At 41.0% G+C, this 7,202-nt stretch overlaps 1 non-coding gene across 1 annotated transcript; it reads left to right on the top strand.

Moving 5' to 3' along the window:
* Nucleotides 1-2,317: 2,317 nt before the first annotated feature.
* Nucleotides 2,318-2,424, top strand: LOC130503536 (small nucleolar RNA R71). The gene has a single exon (XR_008940857.1). It is a non-coding gene; the product is annotated as a small nucleolar RNA R71 (small nucleolar RNA).
* The last annotated feature ends 4,778 nt before the right edge of the window (nucleotides 2,425-7,202 follow it).

The raw sequence follows: 7,202 nt of genomic DNA, 5'->3' as shown, positions 1-7,202 counted from the left end.
CAAGTTATTTGGAGTTAAGTCTACCCAGTGTAACCTGATCGGCTGAGAACTTCTGGAGAATCAAGTGAGATATGTCAGGGTGTTCCGGGTTCACATGTGTGTCTTTCGCCACTGCTAAGGTCACTGAATAAGACAACTAAAGCACGAGGTGGTTAGTGATCAACACAGAATAAGGTCCTAATTCCCACAAAACTTTGACTGACTCGATCCTAAAAACTGACTCAAGAGAAAAACAAAAGAAAGAAACGAGTTAGTAAACGACGAAGACCCTCCCCCAGACTTACTTCACAACGTCTCGGTGTGAAAATAAATCAGAGAGAAGGTGAAAACCAGAATATACAAATTTTTTGGTCGAGATACTTACCTGGAGCGGGTGCTCCGAAAAATTCTGGGTGTTCTGTCGCCAGATTTTCACCTGGGCGGTTGTTCTTGGCTCCTGCAGAACATGAAGCTCCGTTTCTGCAACCCAGAATTTTTCGAAGTATCTCGAATTTTTCTGCTTTTTGACCTGAAACTCAATAAACTAAAACAAAAATAAGCAAACAAAAACAAAACCAAGTTATATTTACACTTACCAGTGGGTTGCCTCCCACCAAGCGCTTGGTTAAAGTCACTAGCTTGACTTGGTGACAGGGATCAGTCGGGTTGAGCATGAGGGCTTGTTCCAAAACAAGCTCCACAATCAGACATGTTCAGCTTCAAAACTCTGCTCAACAACCCTTTCACAGCAGCTTCTCCTTTCTCTTTCAGCTCATCAGTGAGAATAACTCTGACTTTAGAGAAAGGTTTAGAGGTACCCTTGCACTTTACCTCATACTCAATGGATTTCTCATCACACCAGTGAGGTGTCAAAGTCACAGTAGGATCTCCTTTGACCCTTTTCTTCTCGACTTTCTCTTTCACCCTTGCATTCCCACTGAGTTTCTTGGTATCATTGTGAGGATCTCCATTCAGAACTTCCTTGAACTCACTGTTTTTACCAAGCTCCTTCCTTGGAACAACCTTCAGCTTTTCCCCACTGAACACTGAGATGCAAGAGGCGTGTAGTTTCTGAAATCTGGTGGGAACAGCCTGATAGAAGACATTCTTGTTGATGTGGGAGAAGGAGACTCTCTTATTAGGCAGATCAACGATTGCTCCCACTGTAGCCATAAATGTTCTTCCTAAGATCAAAGGCATCTCATGATCCTTGTTCATCTCAACAACCTGAAATTCAGTATGGAGAACACAGTCCCCAACTTGGACAGGAAGGTTGCAAATGGTGCCATAAGGAACTGCTCTGGAAGAGTTTGCAAAAGTCAGAGTCACCTGAGAAGGCTCAACATCAGCAATGCCCAACTTGTCTACAATCGCCTTTGAGACAAGATTCACACAAGATCCAGAATCACAGAGAGCTTCCTTAAATTCCACTCCGGCAATGGAACATGGAAAAGCAAATTTTCCAGGGTCATCAACCTTAGGCAACACCTTCAGGTGTCTAGGTGGAATCGGATAGGGAACCTTAGGAACATATACTCGCACTGGTGGAATATCAGTAGATCCGTGCGGAGGGGGAGCAGTCGCGGGAGCAGTCGCGGGAGCAGTCGCGGGAGCAGTCGCTCTAGAGCTAGCAGACTGCTCTGTTCTCTGTTCTGCGCCCAGAACAGTCTCAGCGAACAGTTGTTCCGCTTGTTTTTCCTCAGATTTCTCAAGTCTCTGCTCGGTTGCATTACAGTGCTCAACCCTATGATTCATCACACTTTTTCCACGAATGATCTCTTGCTGTCTTTTAACAGTTTCAGCAGTTTGAGCAAGCTGAACATCAATCTTCTTTATGTGGTTGCTCACAGTATCATATTTTGAATTCAGCTCGGTGAACATGATGTCCATCCTGGTGTTGATGTCTGTGGTAACCTGATTCAGTGCCTTGACCTGAAGTTGCTGGCTCTGGAGCATCTGCTGCATCATAATGTTCAGATTTTTCAGATCATCTGGCGGACTGTTCCCTGCAGTCGGAGCACTCGCGGCTGGAACAACTTGATGATTGCTCTGCGGGATGGTGTTCTGATACCCAGATCCTTGTGCCTGGTTGTTCTGCAGTAGCTGATCGACCTTAGCTGTTAGCTCATCAATTTTATGGGTGTGTACACTGTTCCCTTTCTTGGAGCGGTTGCTCTCCTGATTCTCATTGGCTGAGCTAGCTGCCATGTTCTCAATCAGCTGGAGCGCTCCATCAGTGGTCTGAGTCATGAAGTCTCCATTGCTCGAAGAGTTAAGAGCACCTTGGTATTTCCAGTCCACCCCATCATAAAAAATGCCCAGGAGGTAATCATCATCAAATCCATGGTGAGGGCATTCTCTCTGGTAGTCATTGAAGCGCTCCCATGCGTCACAAAAAGGCTCATCATGGAGTTGTCTGAATGAAGTGATCTTGTTCCTCAATGCAGTTGTTCTCGCCTTAGAGTAGAAATGGTTGAGGAACGCTGATCGGACCTGTTCCCATGAAGTGAGAGAGCCGGTAGAGAGAGAGTTCAACCACCGTGCAGCTTTTCCATCAAGAGAGAATGGGAATAGCATGCACTTGATGTAGTCTGGTGGCACACCATTCGCACGAGTGAAACTGCAGACTTTTTCGAAATTCTCAATATGCTCCATTGGAATTTCTGCAGAGAGACCAGAGAACACTTTTCGCTGCACCAGATCAATCAGAGCAGGCTTGATCTCGAAGTCCTGCCTGGTGCAGAGTGGAGGAACAATGGCAGAGCGCGTAGTAGGAATGTTCCGCGGAAGGTTTCTCTCCCCGATTGGAACAGTCTGCGCTGCTTGTTCTTGCCGCGCGAGAGCAGCCTGTTGAGCAGATTGTTCTGCAGCTGCTTGCTGAGCTTGGATGGTCTGCTGCATCTGAAGCATCTGCTGTTGCATCAGTTGCATTGCTGCAGCGAGATCATCCTGATGACCGTGATCACCCATGGTGGTGTCAGTAGGCCTTGGCTGTTGTCTGTTCTGATTTTCTAAACCTTGCGATCTCCTGCAACAAAGAGAAAAGAGCAAGTTAGAGGTCTTAGACTAAATAAATAACCGAAAAATAAAGGTAAAAAGATGGTCCCCGGCAACGGCGCCAAATTGATATTCGTGTTCACGCACACCAATTAACCTAATGTGCACACTACCACAATCGAATGGTATGTCGATGTAGCACTTTAGGATCGAATCCACAGAGACCAACTCTTACACTTTATTTCTATAGGATCAATATTAAGCTAAAACAATATGGGGGGTTTTGAGTTTTGTAACGTGCAAAGCAAGTAAATAAATGCAAAAAGTAAATTCAATTTAAAGAGAAGCCAGTCTAGGGTTACTTCATCGGGTGCTAAAACTTGTGAGCTAAACAATTATTCAAGTGCTAATAAGAACAGTCTAGAACTCGGATCACTCAAGTAGAACAGTCCACTGTCGTGGTACTACTCACTATGCTGACCGATCTCACCGTCTAACTGTCGTTGAGGTGAGAGGCGATCGCAAGCAATAGAGATCAAGTCCGATAGGTTCACAAAACACCCTAATATCTACTTTCGCTGATTAGGGATGCAATGCTCATTCAAAACAGATCTAGCAACCTAAGCACTTTTGATGATCAGATTTAACCTATGATCTAACATTAAGCGGCCAGTTTAATGCAAGCAGTAAGAATGGTTATGAATGAAGACAATCGAGTGATTCACTTATCTATGTTTAGCTCACGAAATCAACACCCTAGAACCCTAGACAAGCTAGCCGACTACTCAGCCATGAACAGAGAAAACACAGAGTTCATAGATGAATAATACTGCATAAATATAACAGAAACAAAGAGAGGGTTTAGGATAATCTTCTCTATGGAGAGAGAGATGGAGCCTTCTCCCTTTACAATAAGCAAATCCAATAATCTAAAAGTCTCCAATGGTTTCTTGTGTCTAGAATAGCGTAGAATAGTGTAGAAAAATAGAAAAAGAAGTTATATCAAAAGCCACAGGCGGCCAGAGAGAAAAAGAGGATAATTAGGGCAAATCCCGAGATGTTGTATTTTCCTTATTCGTCGGGAACAACCGCGGGATCACTCCGTCTGCTTGTTCCGCTTGATCGGGAACAATCATCAGACTGTTCTGCGTGAAAATCACCAAATTGCACTGTTTTCTGCTTCTTTTGTTCCAGCAGGTCCATCTTCCATCCAGTGCAACTCCAGACCTGTAATGACTCGAAAAGGACTAGAAAGACTCGATAAAGACTTGAAAACCAATTAGAAAACATATATACAATGATGTATAAAACACCATATATCACCGACAATGGAACAAAAGATGAATAATAGATTCTGAGCAGCCGCATCGCCTACAGAGGGGTCCACTGGTATGTGTCTTTCTACTAGTCTTTCTCCAACAGGGATTGTTCCTTTGAGAAGTTTCCAGGAAAAGAGCAATCTTTGGTGCACAAGGTAGATTCCAAACGCTACTCTTCCATTTGAATCCTCATGTGTTAGGTGGGAGGACTCTGTAATCATCATCGTTTACAGAAGAGTAGTAACCAGATTTAGTAGAGTAATCCCCCGATTTAGTACCCAGCCAGACTTGTCTATTCGGAGTCCCGGTAATGCTGGGTTTTAAGCTTAGAATAAGCTCTTCTGGTAGGATTTGCCTAATTTTTGAGATGTCTCATTCGCCTGTTGCTGGGGTCAGTAGTTCAGAAACTGATAGGGCGAGGTGTTGTTCGGTTGGGGGCCCATATGGTCGTAGTTGGCTAGAAAGGCTCAGCCAAGGATCACTCTATATGTTGATTGATTCACCATTTCCCACAATCCATCCGATCAATAGGTCCCTTCCTAAGAGTAAACTGCTCCAGCCATGTGATATAGATGAGGTCGCTGTGACAGTAAGGATGTCGCTATCCAGACAGTATTTACCGAATAAAACCCAAGAAGGCATTGAGGATTTTGGAGAAGCCTCCAGCTAATCTTAGCTAACGGCGCCACATTAAATTCTTGAAAGTCACGGAGTCCCAATCCCCCTAGTGCTTTTAGTTTAGCCATACTGTCCCAAGAAACCCACGCCATCTTTCTTGAGCTCTCGTTATGATCCCACCAATAGCGAGTCACTGCAGACTGGATTCGCTTGATAAGCGACACTGGTAGGCTAAAGCAGGACATGGGATAAGAGGGAATGGCCGAGAGAACACTCTGGAGCATGACTAGTTTACCGGCCGTGGAGAGGAATTTAGTAGTCTATCCTCTTGCTCTCTGCTTGATACGGTCCACGATCGAGGAGAATAGATCTTTCTTTTTCCTGTCAACCATTTTTTAAAAACAATGTTTTTGCCAGAACAACCATTTTTTAGGAACGGAAATAGTAATAGATTTCTAATTTTTTAATAATATAAAAGCTCATAATTTTTTTATATACTGATATTCATATTTTCAAACAATATTATATTCATTTTTATACTGATATTCATGTTTTTAAATAATTCCAAAGGTATTTCAATTTTAATAATATAGATACATATACATTGTATTAACTTGCATGTAACGCTATTTCCATGATTTATGACTTTTACAATACAGAAATTTAGCCATCCTCTTTGACACTAAACACAAACAGCAAACAAAGTTAATGGTAATTTTTTAGAGAAAAAAATGACAACGAATTCGTTACAAAACTTGAATGCGTCGATATAGTCAGAACAACTGAAATTTAGTTACTTTCAGATGTGACATTGAAAACCAACTCTTACTTATTAGAGAAACCAAGGTGAGATCTTAATGAGCTAGGCCTACGTGAAATGTGAACTAGGCACGTCAACATCCCATTTCAAAAGGAGGTGACAACTCTGAGGAGCTTGTCAGAGAGGGAGAGAAAGGGGAGACGGTTGGTTACGTGAGAGTAAACGTTCACCATTGAAAATATGGTTTCTTCATCATAGCAAAATGGACAGAGATTTTGCTAGCGCAACAGATCTCACCAGAAAATCTGGATGGTAGGCATGACAGAACCGTGGTAACAGACTAACAGCGAGCCAAACTACATGAACCTTGGCTTCCCGGAACTCCTTAGCTACCAGCGATAGAAATCAAGTTCAGATCTGAGCTTTCAATAATCGTGCCAGAGAGGATTCGAAATTTCAACTCCTTACCCTATTTATTTTTCGACTTTTGTTTTACTCATTGTTAGAACTGCAAACGAAAGGAAAGATATAAAGCTCAATAGAATATAGATACTTGCATTCTATATTCTATGCTTGTATTTATATTTGCAGAAAATTAATCATTAGTAAAACTACTAATAGTACCATCAATGTTTTTGTGAAATAGTTATGTATGTTGATAACGTGCTATGCTCTCTTTGAATCACTTCCATTTGTAGTCACTCTTTCGTCTCACTCCCTCAAAACTATTCTTTTCTTCTAACTCATCAATATTCTACCATCCGTTGTTAAACTCAGATTGTTCTTATGTCTTGGTGTCTGTCTTGTTTTATCCGTAACCCTATAAGCCCAAAGCTCATCACAACAACATTGTTTGATCCATTTGAAATGAAATATATATGCACATGTCTTTTGCCCAGAATTTAACAAGACCATTAAGCTGAGCTGAGCCTCTTTTACCTTTAACTCATGCGTATATATGCACGTGTCTTTTTCCCAATAAAATGCACACAAGTCTAGACTTAGGCTACTATATATCTGTTAATCATTTCTTATTTCTCATTACATAATCTACAGATCAAACACCATCAATATTCCACACGGTCTCCACAACCACCATTTTGATCAAATATCATGTAGACTTTGAATGGTAACCAAGGAATAAAGATGAAAAATCTTTTATCAAAAAAAAAAAAAAAAAAAAGATGAATATTGAGTTCCTTATCATTCCAAAAACAAATTATCATTTATAAGAAATATTTCTACTCATTCTTTTTTTAGATGAACATAGAACAAAATTATTCCTTGTTAAATTTAACAAGAAACAAACATTTTTTTTAATTTCTATTATTTTATTTAAATACATTTCTTTCCTATTCGATCTTCTTGTTCTCGAAAAGGTCATCAGTAGAGACAATTCCTCTCATGCCCCTATTTTTCACTCTTCAATGTCTATTAGGCAGTTTTCTTCAATTAATTTTATATGTCTAACTAAAAATCATAAAATTAAAACGGAAAGGTGAATATTTTTTTATTTGATTTATAGAATT

Source organism: Raphanus sativus, unplaced genomic scaffold (genome assembly GCF_000801105.2).
Source record: "Raphanus sativus cultivar WK10039 unplaced genomic scaffold, ASM80110v3 Scaffold1003, whole genome shotgun sequence".
In the NCBI taxonomy this organism is placed as follows: domain Eukaryota; kingdom Viridiplantae; phylum Streptophyta; class Magnoliopsida; order Brassicales; family Brassicaceae; genus Raphanus; species Raphanus sativus.
This window is presented reverse-complemented; position numbering and strand designations above follow the sequence as displayed.